Source organism: Lissotriton vulgaris, chromosome 9, assembly GCF_964263255.1.
Source record: "Lissotriton vulgaris chromosome 9, aLisVul1.2, whole genome shotgun sequence".
NCBI lineage: Eukaryota > Metazoa > Chordata > Amphibia > Caudata > Salamandridae > Lissotriton > Lissotriton vulgaris.
In genome coordinates, this window is record NC_141697.1 from 85,310,975 (window position 1) to 85,333,396 (window position 22,422).

Consider the following 22,422-nt stretch of genomic DNA (forward strand, 5'->3'; position numbering starts at 1 on the left):
CGACCTACTATTACCACGCGGTTGTAACAACGAAAGTTGTTGCAACGCATTGCGCTGGGGGGCGCTCGAGGATAGTAAATCATTTAATTTACTATCCCAACACCTTCCCTGCTATCCACAGGGACTGGTGTTGGAATAGTAATTTAAATGTTTTAAATTTGCGCCCCCCCAACGCAAGTCGTTGTAACGACTTGCGTTGTTACAACCGCGTTGTAATGGTAGGTCGTTGTAATGCGCGCGTTGTGACAACATATATCCGTCACATATAACACCAACACATACTAATGAATTCAAAATAGGCAAATGAGAGAGACAGGAAGGCCAACCAATGATAAGCAATGGGTGGGTTTTAATCCAATCTAATGTTGACATAGGTATTTTCACCAACAGACAACTTGGGCTGTGGTTGCCAAGATCTACAAATCAAGGCTGCTTTTTGTTGAGCTTTATTAAAATTAGAAAAATCAACAACTATTAAGTAGAACTAACAGACCCTAATGTAAGGTTGCCAAATAACGTCAAACCACCAGGAACACAGTTTCAGTCTTGTACATTCATTTAGTAACCCAATAAATTACTGGAGTCATAGCCATGGATCATCCCATAAACGAAATTACTAAAATTCTAGATTACACCGTATTTTAAAAGTAAAAACTGAGGGGCATATTAACAAGGGCTTTCTTTATCTCTGCTTTTTTGGGTTTAAAAGCCAATGAAGCACAGATAAAAATATCACCCTATCAACAACAGGGTGCTAACATTCACAATCGCATGTTAGCACCCTTTTTCACTACGCTTCCCTTTGCATCTCTAATGAGATGCAAAGTGGGTATTCCAGAGTAAAATAATAGGAGAAATGTCGCTAAGCGACATTTCTCCTATTATCAAGCTTCATGCTAACCCTGTTAGAGACAAAAAAGCAGAGCTAACCGCCCAAAATGCCACTATCGCTGGATTTTTCATCGCCTAGGCGGTTTGCGTTGTTAATAACGCAATAACCAGGCGATATTATCCAGCGATAGCAGGAGTTAAAAAAATGAACGCTAAGCGCCCTTAGAGTTAATTTTCCCTGTCCTTGTTAATATCCCCCTAAAGGCGGATATCTTGTCCTTCCATGACCTTAGGGCACGATGTAAAAATCTATTTTCTGTGAGCGAACGAGGAAATTGAGAAGCATGCCTCTTCTAAGTCTAGAGTAAGTTACATCTACAAAAAAAAATTAAAAGATTGGCGAATCGAGCCCTGTTTGAGCTACGCATACATTGGCATTCTCTTCTTGAAATATTTTGGCGCTGTGCAGGTCACCCAGCATCTCTCTGATTAACTAACCACATTGCCCAATTTTCGACACAATATTTTGATCTATTTCAGAAGCCACCACGAGCCAGCATGAACAAAGCCAGCTGCTTCTTTGCGAAGATTACCTAATTTCTCGCGCGCATTTCCAATGGCCCGGCGCATTAATGTGCATTGATTGTTTAGTTTGCGCGAGCGCTTGCTTGTCCTCCCTACCCCATGCGTCTTGCTAGTTGACGTCTTCGGATTGAGTTAAGGAGGGGACTGATTTAAGACCCCTCCGCTCAAGGGGGCCCCGTGCAATCCAGGCAAGTACGTTTGTGCTGATCCGGCGCTTTCGTGAATTACGCTGCAGCTGTAAACTGGCCTCTTTATTGAAAGTAATGAAGAAGGCGAGCGAACAGGTGCAGGTCAAAGGATTTAAAAAATAAATCGGTAATTGGCTTTCTGGGAGAAGGCATCTCGCCAGCTCTGTCATTACAGGCTGGCACCGTGCCATGCTTCACAGCCCTGAAATACAGCCTGCTTTTTGCAATGCCAATATTTATGGGTAGACACAAAGTGAATGAGCTTCGGCTCTGTCAGAATCAGTTTGATATAATAGGAGCCATTAATGTGATTTGCCTTTTGCCAGTTCCACCTATTAGCTACCAGTGTCTGCCTAGGGTTATGAATGGACAGGTGTGCTCAGAAGCAGAAAAACAAAGAAATCTGCCTAACTTTGATCGATACCTCGAACGTCATCGTCATGCTCAGGGTACTCTGCCTTGCACAGCAGAATCTCTTTAGGTGATGAATGAGCGAACAACGACTTTTTCTTCCACTGATGATCAGCAGCTCTGCTTACTACCAACCATGGCGGCCCATTACGATTGCGGGTGGATCGCCGGACCACCGGGCCGGCGGTGGCGATCCGCCCGCCAAATGTACCATTTTGAGCCCCACAATATTAGTATGGGGTGGGGCACCACAGCGGACGGAAAGACCGTCCACCGCTTTTCTGCCGGTCGACTTGTCGACCAGGCGGAAGAGACCCTCGATATGGTGGCAGTTCTGTGCAAGCACCGCCATCCATATTAGGATGTTCCGATTTCGATGCCTTTACATGACGGAGACTTCGCCATGTAAAGGCATGCGGTTTTCGTTCTGGGCCCCCAGGGTGGTGGGTGGATGGGGGGCTGCACTTGGGGGGGACCTTTGGTACCCCTCAACATTGGCATGGACAAGGTGGCAGGCACCGCGAGGTGCTTGTCACGTTGTGCATGCCAATGCACAACATGCCTATATTGCATTGTGGCGGGTGCTGCTTACAGCACCGCCTACCACAATGCAATATATGCGGGATGCCACCGCCACCGTAGTGGTGGCATCCTAATTGTCATTGCGGGACCGCCACACCTCCTGCGGGCAGTCCCGTTTGCCATTGCGGTAATGATGCCTATGGTAATCAGGTTCCTATATCGAGAGTGATAGGCCACTGAGCCAACCTCTTAGGATGAATGAATCCTCCTTGTGGTTGCTACATAGTGGTGAAGTCTGTTTCAAAATATGCAAAATGTGCAAATATTGCGAGAACATTATTTTTTAAATGCGTTAGTTTTAATGATGCATAACCGAATAACTGATGAGATGGCACATAAAATAAGGTATATTCAGAAGAGTAAATAATGTTATAAACAAATGTCACATTTTCAGTACCACAGCATTATAATAAAATGAGTGCATTTTCTAGTGTTCTGTTCAACTTCTCTCGCTCATTCCCCCCTCCCAATCAGTCAGTAGCGGCCCGTGGTGGGAGTGCTGCAATGCGCTGGCGCGCTCTGCACCATCAAATGCGATGCAGCGAGCACAACAAAATCAGTTTTATTTACTTGTTAGTGTACTTACATCTGTTCAGCCGTATTTCGCAGTTTACTACCGCCCACCCTGCCCCTCCCCCGCCCCAGGTCAGCACCCGGCAGCACTCCCACCACGGGCCGCTACTGCAATCAGAGTCCCCCTGCAAAGCTATCTTTCTCCCCTTTCCAAGGGCATCGGTTGAATGTCTTCAATCTAATAACGATAACAACATTTGATAGAAAGCATGTATCGTGAATGAGGCCTCCATGATGTACCCAGAGTGTCATTTTCAAGGACCTCCGCTGGAAGTTCAGCTGGAGATGCGATGGTGTTAGTTCTATGAGCCGCTGTTTGAGAAATGTTTCATTTGTATCATACATCTCCAGGGTGCAGTTGCTGAAGAAGCAATCAGAAGATTTCTCTTACCTTAAGAAATGGTTTAGTGCTAAATAATTGCATAGTTTTTAATTACTACACTGTTGTTTATTCTGTATTTCTGTAATTTGGGTTTTCATGGCAATTCATGGATTTGTCTTTCTCTGTACCTTATTTTTATTTTTCTATAATAAATACTCTTTTTGCTCTATTTTGATCTAGAACTCAGTTCTTTATTGTCCAATATTTTATTCTGTTGAACTCTTCTAAATGGTAGTTTCTTGATGGGGAGTGTAGTCTCTAACGCTAGATCACATTGAGATTTCAGAGCTCAACTATTTTGGTAAAACTTTGGGTTTCAGGTGATTATTTTGGGTTCAGCTCCCATAATAGTACCGACCAAACCTTTCAACACCTTTGCAAAGTGCAGACGTATACATGAGAACTTGAACAAAGGGTTCATCCTGCACTCCTCTATCCTCTAGATCTCTATTCCTTGTCAAAATTGTGAACTGTGACCAGATACCTGCTATTGGGAGTACAATTACATACCCATGAAAAACGCATATCTACTCCCCTTAATGTTTTGATGGATCAACCAAAGTATATGATACCTAAATTTATGTGACGTGGTGATGTGAGGTAGACTTCATTTGGAGCTCAATATCGGCACTTCAAACAATGTATAATGCCGATTTTTAGGATGTGTAACTCCTCTTGTTAAATGATATATGTTCAGGGTCATGTTTGTTGCACACTCTCATAACATCCTTATCAATACTTTCTTGGTTCAGCAACGCATTGATAAAGTCCTCAAATTTAACCCACACCAGGAATCGGGATCGGAGGGGCCAGGGTAGGCAGAGGGTACTTGGTCCCAACTCTAACACTTGGGATCTTTCATCACTGGTGTCCTAGGTCGTTATACTTCAGAGCACTTCACTGGGAACATACACTCCGCCACAACATTTGCGAAGGTAGGGCTGTTACAGCAGCGTGCTCCCCACTCCCATCAGACATGGAGAGCAGGGGAAACAAACAACAGTGCTCCTGAGACTGTGGCCTTTCTTGGGACCCTGATGATGCAGGGGGAGTCAGTGCTCCATGCTTTACCACATGAGCACTGGCCTACCTCAGAAGTCAAAATAAAGTGGTAATTGGCATGTTCCACTGGCCTTTCCCAGAGGCTATGAATTCCTCACTTGCGCAACGAAACGTGACCGCGCCTCCCTGCATGAAACGTGAATGGGCCCCCTCTGGGCTCAATCACGAGCTCTGCAGCCAGAGTGCTGTGCTGAGGGGGCCCCCTGGAGTTTGGGCCCCCCCGCATTGCGGGGGCTGCATGGAATTCAGCCCTGTGGGTTGGCCAAGGTATGATGCACCTCACACATTTGATTCATTAGCCCACACAACACCTAGAATACAAATACAAACTCTCCAGCTCCTGATGATCAATGCACACTAAGCAGTCATCCAAGCCACTGATACAGCTGTCTTGCCCACTCAATCCAAGAAAGATGCACTCTTTATCACATATCCTTACACAGACCAAAAACATAAGACAGAAGCTGCACACACCGTCATACTCAGGTATGCCTGCCATTGCCTTGTACGTGGGTTAGACCTGCACACCTAATGAATCCGTTTTTAACCTAAAGTGATACTTATGGATTAGGGTGTATTTTAATCTGTTTTGCGTGCCACTGTGTGATGGGATATAGCCTTAACCCCAGTGTACAAATTGCCTATAGGAGGACCCAGAGAAATCCGGACCTTCTCAGTGCACAGCTAATGTCCCTAAGGTTTTATCTTTTTTCATACAATTATTGAAATTACAATAAAACATTTACACAAACTGGTTATGCAATCATGATTTTCTCATTTCATCTTCATATGTTACAAATTTTGTTGAAAACAAGATGCGTTAATAGTAACACGCAATAAGTACAAATTCTTCGCACAATATATTGCTAAGTGTGACCCAATGCATTTCGGGTTGGAAAACGCTTTTTCAGGGATGCATTTATTTCATTACCAGTGATATGGAGATTAGATGAGCAACTGATAGCTGCCTCTGTTAGGAACTACAAAAACAAAAACAAGACTAAGAACATTATCAATGCCATGTATACTTCATGAGAAAGTACAGTATGAGATGAGGATTTACACACTCCGTGCTGAAACTGAATAAGTGATGTACAGACACTTTAAATAAAGAGGAGGAACAAGCAAAAAGGTATTGCCAAAAGTGAGTTAAAAGAAGAATCAAAGGTGCAAAAAGTGACAAAACTCGCAACTTGCTGACGCCACCATTAGCCTACTAGTGAATTGTACTATAAAAAAAACAAAATGTGTCCGTCAGATACTGTGATAGTCTACCTTGACTCTGCGCTCATTCCTACTACATATCTGCAATTAGGGAAAGGGACCAAAGTGAATTCGAGGTATCAGAAAGAGAAACAAAGTTTACGACTAGATATATGCCTTTCTTACCGCGCACGATGAGAAACACGAGCTTTCCTCTCTACACGGGAACAAACAGAAACAGAAGTAAATATACGCGGAACGGCTCAAGCTCGTAAAAACACTCTGTGATTTGCGTCTAAAAGCAGCGTCTTACCGAAATCACTGACTGCAAGCTTCTTGTCTGAATAGAAAACCAAGTGCTCAGTACGAAAAATGGAAACAACGAAAGAGAAAGAAAAATGCATCAAAAATGACAAGTCAAGAAACAGATTATAAAGAAATTGTGTGTGCGTGGAAATCCCGTACAAAAAAATGAGTTAAATAAAATGTTTACAGGACACAAAATAATTCATAATGGTCATTGAGACCTCCAGGAATGATGGTGCCTAAGTATTTAATCCAGAATGTTTCTCCGCATGCTAAGGAAACATTGTAGTCTATCCGGAACTGAGTCAATCTTTTCTAGTACAGTAAACCTGATCTGGGGGATGGTATGTGATGTGTTGACCCAATGTGCGGCTAGGCAAGAGTTACAATTTTTATTGCGAATCATGCTTTTGTGTTCTATTATGCGTGTTTTGATTTTACGTGATGTTCTACCTACGTATGTCAGTCCACAGGGGCATTGGATTGCTTAGAAGACACCCTCTGTATTACAATCTGACTTGTGTCTTAACTGATTTTTTTGTTCTGTGTGTGGATGAGAAAAGGTGTTTACTGGGATTATGTTTCCACACTGGCCGCAGTTCCAACATTTCCTCATGCCTCTGTGTGTTTGTGTGGAAGAAGTGGGTTTGAGTTTTAACAATTTCCTCAGGTTTTTTGAGCGATTATGAGCAAACATAGGTATGTCCAAAAACACTGATGTGAAGTCGACCACTTGCTCTATGATTTCCCAACGTTTCACTATCATTTTTTTGATCTTTGTTGATTGCACCGAGTGTTTCATGACAAACATTTCCCGTTTCCTAACAGACTTAACAGATTTTTGTAGCAGATCTTCCCGTCTCTTCTGTGCTACTACTTCTTTAGGTGAATTCAGAACCTGGATATCCCCTTTCTTCATATCTGTTGGGTAGGTCTTCTATGAGAGACTCGCTTCGTTCTTCTTTGGATATGATTCTTTTTATTCTGATCAATTGTGACACTGGCAGGTGTTTTTTCAGAGAAGTGGGATGGGCACTGGTGTAATGTAAGGCGTTGTTTACATCTGTAGGTTTTCTGTACACAGAAGTCTGTAAACCCATTATTGTCTTTTGTATTTCATTGTCCAGAAAGTGAATTGTCTGGGTGTGAATGGTGAACGTGAATTGAATCCTTGGTTTGAACTGATTCAGTTCAGTGATGCATCCTTCCAGCACGTCATGAGTTCCTTTCCAGATGACTAAGATGTCATCTATATAGCGCATATATTTGATTAGGTTTTCTTGCCACCTTGGATTGTGTAATATGTGCATTTCTTCAAAGTATGCCATATAGGTGTTGGTGTAAGAAGGGGCTCACGGAAAACCCATTGACGTTCCTGTGCATTGTAAAAATAATTTATCTTTCCAAGAAAAGTAGCTGTGGTAGAGTGAGAAGTGGAGTAGCTCCAATAGGAATACTCCATTATCATCATGTGAAGATGTCTGTAGAAGTCTCCATTCCACAACATCTAAACCCTCATTGTGGGGAACAGAAGTGTATAAAGCCACTATGTCAATAGAGCAAAGTAAAATCTCTTCTTTGAAATGATGGCTTATTGCTTCAAGTTTTTTCAGACAGTCAGGGGTATCCTTTACGTATGTGCCCCAGGATTGTACCAGCGGTTGTAAATGGTAATCCAGGTATTGTCCTATCGGTTCATGGATGGATCCACATCCGGCTACTATTGGTCAAAAGGGGGGTTTACCGCGTCTTTGTGGATCTTTGGGAGCATATATATATGCAGTGTTTTAGGTGCCGCTTTCTGTAAAAACTTTTTGGTAGTCTCATTGATCAAACCCATTTCCTCAGCTTTCGTCAAAATAGACCAAAGAAGTTTCATGAATACCTGCCATTGCACCTCACTGACCAAGCACATCAGTCGTTTGAGCTTCTTATCTTGCATTTCCCACTCCCACCATCAGGAGCAGCATCATTCAGTTATGCGTTAGAATATCATGTACATAAATATTATATGATATAAATATGTTGTGCAGATTTTCTATTAATAACTGGATTGGGGTGATATTTTTGTAAACATATATTTAGGTCACAATATTTATGTCAGATGATTTTCTCGCCACGATTCCAACAAGAATTCACTTTAGAAATGTCGGACCTCATCACTAATCTCTTCATTTAGCACTCACACTACCTTTCATGGGAAACTTTAATGAGGGGGTGTGGCTTGGACGCCGGAGGGAATGGCGGCGTGAGCCCGGAGCTCCACGCCCGATCCCCACAAACATCCTGAAAATCATCGCTAAAAACCCTGCGATAACCCCAGAAAAGGAGGGGATCTGCTGGAAAATGATGGAGGGCAAGTAAAGAGCCACCAGCGGAGCAGATTGGAGACCTTGTGACGCCAGAACAGCGAATCGTCTTTAATCGATGCGAGACAAAGACACTCATCAAAATGGCAGCCGAGGTGTGAAAACGCACGGACCGAACGAGAAGCCGATCCTCCTGTTGGATCCGGACCCCATAATCCGACATTACCACTGAGTGATTATTGGTGAACTGGGGGTGGATCAGAATTAGCGCTGGACGGAGGACCTGCACACCGCGCCCGCCAGTCCGAGGGCTAAAGAAGGACAAGATGGGGGTGGAGGCTGGTAAATGGAGCCTAGTAGAAGGATGATGACTGATGCAGTGTAATCTCCTGGCCGGCGAAGGCTAGAGACAACGAAGCGGAATACTGGTGCTGGGCTGCCTAGAAGGACGTTCCAGATGCTGACTTTGGCCCGTGTGATCAGTGGAGCCCGCAGTGAGTCACGGGCCTGGAACGACCCAGCGACTTGGTTACTGGCTCGGGAGCGGCCTGGGATTGAGAGGAGCGTGGACAACGTGAACCTTCGGCCTAGCTCTGAACTATAATGGTGACACCAGGAGCCGAATAAGCGTTACTAACGTCCCTGTGGGAGGCGACGGCCCGATATGATGAAGCCGAAGGGGAAGGCCGAGGGAGCGACCGCCTCGACCAAGGCGGGCGGCGACCTGGAGGAGCCCTCGGAGCTGCAGCAGCTACAAACCCATATCCTGGAAGCCATAGCCTCCACGCAGGACACGTTGCGGCAAGACATCGCACAAGTGGCCTCGGGACTTGGTCTATTGCGAGCGGACCACGATAAACTTAAGGATAGGGTCAAGGACGTGGAGGTTGCTCTGCAGGACCTGGTGCCATCGCACAAGACTATTGAGAGCAAATTAACAAATGCCCTTGATCGGATAAAAGTCCTGGAGAGGCGAGCGGAGGATGCGGAAAATAGAAGTCGGCGCAGCAACGTCCGTATCGTAGGGGTTCCAGAGAAGGAGGAGGGGGAGGATATGGTGGAAGTTCTTGAGACCTGGCTCGGCTCAGTAGTGGCGCCGGAGGGCCTATCATCCTTCTTTGATATAGAGCGAGCTCACCGAGTTCCTTCAGGACCACCGAAACCCGGTTTACCCCCGAGGCCGATTATCGCCAAACTGCTGCACTATAAGGACAGGGACCTGCTATTGCAGAGGGCTCGGGATACTGGGCCGTTTCAGGTGGCGAACAATAGAGTGACCCTGTATCCCGACTTCACTTTCGAGACTCAGCGGCTGCGGGCCTCCTTCCTATTGCTCAAAAAAGAACTCCGGACGGAGGGAATATCATACTCCCTGCTCTTCCCAGCAAAACTTAGAGTGGTGGTGGATGAGAGGACACACTTTTTTGCCACGGCAGCGGAAGCGTGGGAATGGTTGGACACGTATAAAGCGGGCACTGATGGAGCCAAGGCACAAGAGGAGAGGGAGCGAGAACGAGACAAGGTGAAAACGGGCCTCTGAAAATCGCAGAGACTGCGCAAAGGGCGGCGAGGTGCTAAGAAACCGACGGCTACACAAACGGAGGCTGAAAAGAAAGCGGCGCTTCAGGCGGCAGGAACGTTGTCGAGATCTGGAGGCTCCCACTCTAAACAGAACACGGACACTGAGACTCATGCCTCTGCCTCGGGCTCGGACTCAGATGTATCAGGGATCCATGGAGCCAAAGGCCCGTTGGTGACACCACAGTCATCTGACACTATCCTGAACACTTAACTTGCAGCTGGCGGGCGGCGGGCAAGCCACACCAATGATCCCGTTGATTGCACAGTGAGATGATCGGGGCTTGCAATTTGGGTTGCATGCTTGGTATACATGATGGGGACTTACCGGGAGTGCGGGGGGGGGGGGTATTCGCGTGGGCCCCTTTTGGCCTAGGCCGCGATCTATTAGCCCTTAAGGCACCCACGGTTACGACCGTGTTACAGCAACACAGTTTGGGGAAGTTGCTTAGTTTGGATGGGAACTAATAGCTCAATATTGGGGCCTGTTCTGGGGGGGTGGGGGGGACTTTGTTGGGAGTAACTTCCACGTTTGGCAATGGAGAGCGCAGAGCACACTGTGCGATGTACTGATTTACGTTATTGAGGGAGTTGGGGGGGGGACACCATCCGCGGGGGCCTGCAATGTGATGTGCTACACCGAAACGCTTTCCGGGACAATGGCTAATGTAGGTTTGTTGAAGTGCATGACCTGGAATGTGCGGGGACTTCATACGATGCAACGGAGGCATAAAGTACACGTCTACTTAATTAGGAGGGGAGTCCATATTGCGCTACTACAGGAAACGCATCTTACAAAGCAGGAAGGGGCGGCTCTACAGAAGAGATGGAGAGGGCGGGTCTTCCACACTTCCTACTCAGCCTATGCTAGGAGGACACTGATTTGTATTAGGGCGGGGACACCTTTCCAACCAACGCGACACCTAGTGGACCCTGAGGGGAGATATGTGGTGGTAGAAGGCAAGTTGAGGGGTAGGGATATCACCCTATGCAGCGTATACGCCCCAAATACGGAGCAGATGGTATTTCTAACGGGGTTGTCGAGGACACTGGCACAATTCTTACCGGGCACGGTGTTGGTGGGCGGCGACTTCAACTCCATAGCAGACACAGACTTAGACAGATCCCATCCGTCACTTAGGGACTCCCCGGTGCATAGACTCACGAAAGGCAGACGGGAATGGCAAGAGAATTGGGGGCTAACAGATATCTGGAGAGCACACCACCCAGCGACCCGCGACTACTCATATTTCTCTAGCTTGCATGACCTGCATGTCTGGCTCGATGCGATGTTGTGCTCGCAGGATGTATTGCCGTCCGCAACCAGGTCGTAGTACCTCTCGAGGACAATCTCGGATTAATCCACTTATTATTAATTTAGCCTGGATGACCGAAATGCCCCTGGTGCCGACTTGGAACTTGAGGCCGGAGACACTGGAGAACCCGCTTTTCCACGTGGCACTAGTGGACGGAATAACCCAATATTTCGCTGATAATGAGGGGACAACATCCACCAGAGCGAGGGAATGGGATGCATTTAAAGTAGTGATAAGGGGCCAATGCATAACGAAGTATGTGGGGACGAGACAGGTGTTGCTGGATGATGTGACCAAAGCAGACTCTAAGTTGCGCGAAGCGGAGAAGAGGCGTCCCGGTCGCCCCGAGCTCCAGGAAGAGGTATGCACGGCTAGGGAGGCAGTAGCGGCGGAGGTTGAACGCCTACGTGCTTTCAACCACCGTGAATATATGCTCAGAGCCCATGTAGAGGGAGACAAAGCTGGCACGCTTTTAGCGTGGCTGGCGGACCCCACGAAGCGTTGCTCCTCTATTCTATCACTGGAAGACGCCGAGGGCCATACCTGTTACACTCAGAAGGAGATATTGGAAGGTTTTCACAAATACTACACAGTCCTATACAGAAGAGGGCAGGGGGACCGTGAGAGCGCGATCGAAGCTTTCCTGTCTGGCCCTCAGCTACCCCAGCTTGATGAGGAACAGGCGGAAGATCTGGGGGGGTGACATCACACTGGGAGAGATCAGGGGGGCGATCAAACGAATGGCTCACAACAAAACACCAGGACTAGACGGCCTGCCCATTGAATTCTATAGTAAATATGTAGACATCCTAGCGCCGAGGCTCCAGGTATTATACAAGGAAGCTATGACGGTGGGCCGCCTACCACAATCAATGTGGGAGGCACTGGTGATACCACTCCTGAAGCCTGGTAGAGACAGCGGCGCTCCTTCATCCTACAGGCCGCTATCTATGCTCACTGCGGACTATAAAATCCTGAGCTCCATCTTGGAGGCTAGACTCCTGCAGCATATGCCCGGATTAGTTCACGCGGATCAAAACGGTTTCATCCCAGCTCGGAATACGACCATTAACATTAGGAGGCTCATACGGCTGCTGGAGAGTGCGCAGACAATGGCTCGGGCCCTCTGGTTCTATCAGTGGACATTGAAAAGGCCTTCGACAGTCTGGAGTGGGACTACCTATATAAGGTTATGGCCCGCTTTGGTCTTGGAGAAGGCTACATTAAGTGGACAAAGGTAATATACTAGGGGGCGGTGGCAAGAGTACGGATAGGGCCTCTAGTTTCTCAGCAATATCCGGTGGAGAGGGGCACTCGTCAGGGCTGCTCCTTATCCCCCTTATTGTTCGCACTGGCGATGGAACCACTGGCTGCTGAGGGCCGAACAGGCAGACACTTTGAGGGTATAGAGAGTAGAGACGGCCAGCAGTTTATTTCACTGTATGGCGACGATTTGCTCCTATTCCTGGAAAACGACTCGACAGCGCTAGAGGGAGCGGAAGGGTTGTTGGAGCGGTTTGGGGTAGTCTCTGGCCTGAGGTCAATTGGGCGAAGACGAGTGTATTTCCACTACAGAAGGATGTCGCTCGACCTGACCACCGCCCTGCTTTGAACTGGGAGCCGACCTGCATTAAATATTTAGGGGTCTACATATATCATACCGCAGATGACCTGTTCGAAGGCAATGTGGGGCGATGTATGCGAGCCCTGAGGGGCAGCATGGCCTTTTGGGCAACGCTACTGTTATCCGTCGCCGGCCGCATATCCCTGTTTAAGATGGTGGCTCTACCGAGATTGTTATATTACTTTCGGACACTCCCGAGTTGGATCCCCAGCTCTTTCTTCCGCCAACTTAAGTCCCAGCTGACTTCATTTTTGTGGGGGGCGGGCAGATGCAGGGTAGCACTGGCGACGCTGACCCGTCCTAAAGATGAGGGTGGGCTGGCGGTGCCGGACTTTGAAGTATACTATCTGGCCGCCCAACTTCAGATATTCACACAAGAGGTGGCGAGAGTGTACAGGGGACCTGATCAAGAGGCGGCCAGAGGCACGCCGAGACTTGTCTTGGCTTATATAACCCTTCAGCAGAAAATCGCCGCCCGAGACTTAACGATGGAGCAGCGAACATTCCAACTTTTCTGGAATCGCTCTCAGCGACGGGCGGGTATAAAACACCCATACGCCCCGGAAATTCCCCTGGGCATGCTGACGGCGCTACCCCATGGGGGCGATTGGGAGGAGGCGGGTCTGCAGGTGGTAGGGGATCTCTATGAGAACGGAACGCTCCTGCCGTACCAGGACCTCCTAGACCACTTTGACCTACTGCGCGGAGGATTTCTCTTGCACTCGGCGGTGGTTAGAGCAATGCAAGCGCAATGGGGGGGGGGGGAGGGCTGGCAGAACCCGAGACGTCTATGGTCTGTCAGTATACCATGACGACGGCGGGGACGATCAAGGCGGTGACCTTTCTATCCTCGAGAATGCTCCGTGAAAACCTGGCGCCCCTCACGACGCTTAAAGCTAAGTGGGAAATGGATTTGGGGAAAGACATTCCCGAAACGACCTGGGCCCGGCTGGTGCGGCGTGCACGTAACAGCACAAGGAACGCGAGATTTCAACTCATCCATTATTATATACTGCACAGGGCCTATATGACCCCAGGCAGAATTAAGACATACTTTGGGGTGGCAGTATCGGAGTGCCCGCGTTGTAAGACGGACGGGGCAGAACTGAAGCACATGCTGTGGTCTTGTCAGGCCCTTCGGGAGTACTGGCGGGCCATAGGAGAGACCCTGAATGAAGTGACGGAAAGGGTCATTAATTTCGACTCGGCGGCCTGCCTACTGCACTGGTTCCCCCATACGCCCAAAAACAAACTTTCCAGAAAATTTGTGGATATGGGATTGATGATAGCCAAAAGGGAGATAACTAGACAGTGGAAGGCGAAAACTGTCCCGACGTACAGGAAGTGGTATAATGAGTTCCTGAAGTGGGCGGCATGTGACAGCACGCATAGATACCAGCTAGCGTGCAGGAACCCTGATCCCAGAGCATTAGAGACAGCTACGGCATGGGAGGTGATGGTACAAGCCCTTAGGGACACTATGCTCACGGAAGAGGAAGAATCCCTTAGCACACACGGGAACGGCACTCAGACACAATTGGGAGGAATGCAGACTTCATAACTGACAGGCCATATAGTGCACCCTGATACACAACACCGTGGGACCCTCGGGCGGATGGTGGAGGGGGGGGAGGGGGAGGTGGAGGAGGTCGGGGCGAGTTGAGGTGGGGGTAGGGGGGGGGAGTTCCATAGAGTAGTTAAGTTAGGGCGAAAAAGTAGGCATACATAACTAAAAACAATTGGAACTGATTAGCCACACTGTAACCAGACGCTATCCAGAACACTTATTTCATCGCCGCCCGACCTCCGGGTTGTGGGCTCATTGGCTGTGTATACAACTCAGAGAAAAGCTGACATTTGTGAATCATGATGCTGCCAATTATATGTATATCCTGGTCTGAGCGCTGTATGTCTACAATAAAAATTACTTTACAAAAAAAAAAAAAGAAAACAGAAACAACCTACAGCTCTATCTGGTACTTCCCATGGGATGCCTTTGTAAAAAAGAGCTTATCAACCTCTCATACCCTCAACGGCCCTCATCAGATATTGACATACTTTTCAACGATTACACATGCCCTCTCACAACCTGTAGAATACAAAGTACTGTTAATCATGACCAGTTGAGTCAAAACCTTCTACATCATGGTACTTTCACTAAACAAGTGCACCACTGGAAGCCCAGAAACATAATAGAGACCCACCAAGGCTCTTAAAGTTATCATCCAACCCAAAGCACGCCACTCAGCCCACAGATCCTTTCTAAACTTGCCTAAAGCATCTTTCAACAAGGCTACTATAAATGAAGCAAGTGTTGACACTCTTATTAAAATAATTAAGGGGGCTGATATGTAGGATCAGGACTATCTGAGTGTTCATAAGATTGAGTTCAAGCCAATCAAATACATTTTCAACACAGTTCCAAGTTAAACTTGAGAGGTTTAATCAAAATTAAGATCATTGCAGAAGGCAACGTGTGACTAGCTAATCAGTAGCAATCAATGTCTCAATAGTAAATCAACAGGGGCGGCCTTAGGCATGTGCAAGCTGTGCACCTGCACAGGGCCACCAAACCCCAGGGGCCACCACGCCAATATATATCTATATATATAAAAACGAAAGTATGTCTGTTTGTCCTGTATGCATTACTACACCATTCATCCGATCGGCATGAAATTTTGGGAAGTTGTTGAGTACACTCCTGCGAAGGTTCCTGGCAAAAAAAAAAAGAAATAAAAAATAAAAAAAATTGTTAAAAGTTGTTGAGTACACCCCCGCGAAGGTTTCAGGCAAGAAAAAAAAAAATGTTAAATATCGACCCCTCGGCCCACCAGGGCCCTCATAACTTTCCAATACTGAACATTTACAGTTTCCTGTGCAACTCGCTTTTGCAATGACCATCAACAAAGCACAAGGACAATCGCTGTAAGTATGTGGACTAGATTTGGAGAATCCGTGCTTCTCACATGGACAACTGTATGTGGCCAGCTCACGCGTCGGAAAACCTTCTGATTTATTTGTGTACGCACCAGACGGAAAAACAAAAAATACAGTGTATCCACAAGCACTCGATTAATAAACAGAATTAAAACAACACTTTAAAATGTTTTCCATATTAAATTGAATAAGTTTCAATAAAAATGACACAATGTAAATGAAATGTTATCATAACAAGTTTCCTTAAATTTCCTTTCTTCTGAGATCGCAGCAACGCGCGACGGGTAAGCTTGTCCTTAATATAATAATTCTCTGAGGATGAATACATATTTGCGTGGTGGCCCTTGGCAGGGATTTGGCGGCCTCCGGCTCTGTTCCACTTCCAAACACCCTGACCCCCCCCCCTCTTCACTGGCCTCCGCGCTCCGCGCTCCGCCCCACCTGGACCCCCTCTTCCGGGGCCCCCTACCTACTCTCCCTGCCCAGAGCCGCCATGAGCCTAGAGCCGCCCCTGAAATCAAAATCAAATAATGAGAGAGGATCAACATAAGGTTGACTTCCAAAAAAAGTAAGTAGCCAGAGCTAAGTATAGTTCAACAAGAGGACCGACATAAAGTTTGCCTCCAAAGGAAAACCACAAAAAACTAAGTATAAATCAAATGAGCATCTAGTGTAGAATCTACACAGTTAGAAAAGCCAAGAAGTCTGATAAATATCCCAAAACATCATCTTTAACAGGGTTTTAGACAGAAAGCAACACACAGTCATTGCAAAGATGTGACATAACAGAGTTGAAATAAGAATGTATGATTCTAGTGCGCAAATAAATATTCAAATACATAAAATACTTTCCATCAGATAAATCTAAAAGCACCTACTTCTAATGTATTTTACAACAGACAGTTCAACTAATAAATGGTCTCTAGGAAAGGATGGAGAGAAGACCTTGAAAGTTTCAAAGACAGGAATATCCTGGACATGGCCTTCTCGAGAGGAGCACAAATTAATACAAAATATTTAGTCAGAGACGAGGGATTAGGCATCTATTTTGCTGATTTGCTGAAATGGAAACACAAACAGAGAAACACATACAGGTGGAAAAACTTGTTCACATAAAATAAAAGTGCACATTTATCTCTGCAAATACCAATAGATGTCAAGGTAAGTTGGCTATGGCATAGGCATGCTAATTGAAGGTTATCTAAATTAGGCATAATTTTTCTAATTAATGCAGACAGTCTCTTCAACTCTGCTTGTGATCCCGAACGGCCGAGGGTACCTTCATCCATACCGTATGGACAATTTTTAAGGTTAAGGCGTAACTGCACAGATAAGGATGACTACTATCAACAAGCAGATGACCTAGCCAAAAAACTAATCAACAGACAGTACCCCAAAAAACTGGTCAAAAAAGCTAAAAAGAGAGTGGCTAATAATAACAGAGAGGCCTTACTGGAACCCAAAGTAAGCCAGGACACAACAAGTGAAAAAAGACCTATCTGCCTTACGACATATAATATTGCCTCTGACAAAGTCACCAAAATCATAAAAAAACATTGGCGTTCCTGGAACTGCGGAAATCTGAACATCCCTACACCAATGTTCAGTCATAAAAGGGGGAAAAATTTAAGAGACTACCTAGTCCACACCCGTCCTAAACTGGAAAACAAGATCAACAAACAGAGAACAATCACTACGGTGCCCACAGGACATTACCCTTGCAGCGACTGTAGCGTCTGCCATTTGACCTCAGTCACAAAAAAGATTGAATTCAATAACAAGATGGCGTGGGAAATTCGAAATTTCACGAACTGCAATACCTCAGGTGTTGTGTACATGATTACTTGCATCTGTAATCTTCATTACATCGGCATGACCACTAGAAAGGCAAGCACCCGGATAGCGGAACATAGAAGTAACATTAGATGTAAGAAAAATACAACTAAGATGACTTCGCACTTCATTGAAAAACATCACACACCCAATGACATGAAATGGGTGATACTTGAACACCTCAGCGGCCACGAAAACCTGGACCAACGTCTGTTACAAAAAGAGCAACGCTGCGTGTACAAATTGAAAACTGACCACAATGGATTAAATGAGGCTATTCCTTGGGGCCAACTGCCTAAACAATCATGAACCTTTCCCTGTCAAGTATGCAGACCATAATCCTGACTTTTTCTTTTAGTGTTAGTTTCTTTTGTAACCATTGTGCCCTCAACACGAGTTCCTTCTGCATATTGCTATACCACGAAAGAAGAAGGTTTTAATACCCTCACCCACTGGTGAACCCTTCATTCTTTCGTTTTCCATTGTTTAATTTAATTTTTTCATTTTTCATATTTTCATTCCCAAAATGGTTTTAATTTTTATTTTATTCCCTTCTTGGACCGACTTTATGGTCGACATTTATTCCTCATTCCTCATCTTGGGTCGACTTTATACATTCTTTGTCATTCCATTTTATTCCCTCTCACATATGGACATATTTTTCATCCTTACTTTATTAAATACCCTCTCCCATTTCCTTTTAATTATAATATAATTTTTGACTTGTGTTTTAACCTTGAACGATTCCCTCATTAGGGATCAGTTGGTGAGGTGCACCCACAACCCTAAGATAAAAGAAAAACTTCTGGCAAAGAATCCCTCGTTGAGGGAAGCGGTGGCCATGGCCCACTCCATTGAGCACACCGCAAAGTGCATCCAGGAGATGGGCCAACCTAAAGAATCCATGGGTTGTGTGAATAAAATCAAAGGGTTGGTGTTGGAAGATAATAGAGAAGGAGAAGGTTACAAGATCAAATCTAAAGAGGTAAAGAGTGATAAGCCCTTTAGTGTCACAGAAGGGTTGAAGTGCTTCAGGTGTGGAAGCAACAATCATCTTGCTAATAGTGTACATTGTACTGCACGAAATTCTATTTGTATGAAGTGTAACAGAAGGGGCCACTTCGCAAGGGTGTGTAAGGAAGGGGAGATGAGTCAAATAAGAGTGGTACATAGCGAAGAGGTACAGGATCCAAACTACGTGTTTTAATAACCTTTTTCTACCTGGTTCTAGGGTGAGGTACATTGCATACAGATTGTAAATGGGGGTTGGGAGGTCCATGTCTTGTTGACCAGGGTAATGACCCTCCATTGCCTTTCCACCCGCCCTTCGAGGTGCTGTGTTTTGAGGTTCCTCATCCCTGTGTTTTTACTGTTATTAAGTGCCAGCATTTCCCCTCTCTGTTTTCCCTTTCCCCTTCCCCTCCCTTCCTTCCTTCTTTCCTCTTTGGTCCAAGGGAGATGTGTTGTAACTTATGCTGGGATTGTAAATGCTCTGTTGGTTCAAAGGGAGATGTGTTGTAACTTACGCAAGTTTAATAAAGTGGCACAATCCATTCTCCCCTCCCTGCCCCAGCCACTTGGTATCTTCCCCCCAGGCATCCCTGGAATGTGACATTTTCCTGTCAGTGTGGAGAGCAGGGTGACAACAATAAAGACGAGTTTTACTTACCATCGGTTCATGAGTCTTCTTTACAACAACTTGGTTAAAAACTCCTTTAGTCAAGATGACCATCAGATTATCATGATTGTTTCACCATGTCTTGTGTCTGTGTGGTTTGTGTGTAAAATACCTAAACCATTCCTAACTCATCCGTTTTTCCATGATGTCCCCTACACTGTTCTAATGTGGGTCTGCCATCTTGTATAGAGTCCCGCTCTATGCTTCCCAACTGAAGCAGAGCAGGCAGGCTTATTTCGCATATTACCCAGCGCCCCCACCAGACACGGAACTCACCGGTCGCGAGGGACGCCGAGTAGGTTTATCGACAGGGAGTACGTCCGCACCAAGTAAGACCTTTTTACCCCCGCCAGGCACCACGAAGCAAATGGGAGTGACTGCGTTTAAAATACACAGCACGCCGGTTTGACCCCGGTAAGAATGGCGTCGGAAAGAAATACAAACTTTTTTTCCACTACAGATGGACCACGCGGAGCTCTCTTTCCCTTTAAAGTGACCTTGAGGCTTATAAAAGCCCACATAAACGTATGTGGAATGTTTTGTCCTTTGTGATTTGCATGTGATTTTATGTTCGTGTGTCACCACTTACTCGTTTCGGGTCCAGCTAAAGGTTACTTTTGCACACCTATTTCAGAATAGAGTCAACATGGCACACCTAAGAAAACTATGTATTTATGGTGTTTTTTATTTCAGTCACACGTTATCGTTATATTAACAGGTCTGAACGATTGAAGCACGACCTCTTTGATTAGTCATTTACGTATTCAGTATCTACAAAGAGGAGTCATACGGCGAGTCATTGTATCATAATCTTTGTTTTCTCCCCTTTCTTTGTCAACAGATTGACCACAGTATTACTGAAGAGTCGTATGTATATATAGCATTTCTTGCTCATTGTTAGGCATATTTCACATTTTTGAAGTGGAAATCATAGGGCTGGTCCTTGTGATGTCCTGAGGAAGAGCTGAGGGGTACAGCTCGAAACTAGTTGGCTATCTACTAGGTTTCCGGTCCCATTAGTCAACCGGTTTTACCTGGAGACCCACCCCATCTTTTAATATATCTGCTAGGAGCACTAATAAAAGTCTTTTTATGCCCACTAGTAAGATATTTTTAATTCACACCACTCCACCCACTTATCACTTCACACCACACATAGTCCTCACTAACAGTGTTCCTACGTTTCTCGCAAGTTGTAGCACGCCTCAACCGGCAGCGGTTTGGGAGGGCCCCTATGATGAAGCATGTCACCATGAGGCAACTCCGGTGAGTGAGGGGACTCAAGAAAAAGGGTAAATTACCCCCCTTTATTCTGGAATTCACATTCATCTATGATAGTGTTTTAAAAAAACATAGCTAGGTTCCTTATCCGATACTTCGGATTTTTAGGTACATGTATTAGCTCTGGAGGGCGAACCTAGTTCTTTATGCCTCTATCTCCCCCCCTTTGGTTTTTTCCTACAAAATATCAACATCATCATCTGCACTATGTATATTTTGCTACTATGGTATATGGCCTTTAACGCCTTACCCGCAGTGGTTTTTCCGCCGTGGTGAGGGCGTTCTTAAGGGTGGGCGGGGCTCCGTTGGCCGACGGCAGCACTGGGTAGGTAGTGCTCCCGTCAGCCATTTTGGCTGTTGACAATAACATTTTGTTGTGAAGAAAAAAAAAAGTATCTTCAAGCACTGCATGTGCAAATTCCCAGAAACCTACAATTCCACAATCAGTCAACCACTTCTTCTCAAAGAAGATAAACAAAATCAGGTCTCCTATCAACAACACAAAGCAGATATCTGCTTCACCTACTGTCCCTTACTCCTCTAGCCCTATTGGACAGGCTTCAATCTCCTCTCACACTGTGAACCAACCCAAAGCCAATAATCCAAAATGCACTCAAGGCCACCTCCTAAGAAGACTACATCCATCCGAAGAACTCTTCACATAGATGCCCTCACAACTGTGCTGTACATTGTCAGCGCCTCCCTAGAGAAAGAATCATCCCAGGTAAATTCAAAACAGGACAGATCTTTTCCCTACTGACAAAAATACGCTGGACCCAGATAATCTCACCAACTACTGATCCATTAGCGATTTTGTTTCAATTGCAAAAATTATGGGCAAAGCCTTTGCCATTCATCTGAAGCATCGAACCATCAAGAACATTCAACAAAATAGGGTTCACATCTGCCTGCAACATGAAGACAACCAAACCCCAAGTTTGATTTTGCTTGGCCTCCCTGCTGCCTTTTGCATAGCCGACCACTAGCTCCAGATAAGTACTTCTCAATTCTAGAAAATCCGTGTTTCCCAGGGAGTCCAATCCTCTCTCTCATGTTCATTCTCAACATTAAATTTCTGTGTGTACAAATCACTAAATACAACGCCAAGGTCCAACTTTACACCAATGCCACACAGCTCTACTTCACAATCTCATAAATGTAACTAGGACAAACCCCCTTGTACCCAAGAATGGAACCAGCGTACAATCTGAAAAAGAACACAGTGGTTCTGTGGGTTTCCATCACACACGGGTCTATGTCAAGTGTAGAAACCTTCTATTTCTCAATCAATAATTTATATATATGCCGAATAATTATAGAGGTCTTTTCTGTGTCAAAATGCTCCCATTATATTCTTCTTGACATGTACAAACGTTTCTGTAAGTAAAAGCGGTGCAGTGCTTAGAGGTAACAGTGTTGTGATAATAGAACAAAATGGTCCACAAAATATGTACTCACTCAGGGATGTACACTGATATCACAGGTTGCAAGTCCAGACATGCGGATTCCTTGGGAATTTAGTACTCTATAGTGAACAATCATTGAGGTTTGTTGAGCTTTCGATGCTTTCCAACATTTCTAAGGCTCAAATCAGGATATAAAACATGACATCTCTCCCCTACCTGAGGGAATGAAGAAAGGTCTATCAGAAAACACTTTCTCAGCCCATCCAGCTGGTGAATGTGTTCCTGATCGTAAGCATGACTTACCAAGCAATATATACCTAATACACTGTGCAAAAGA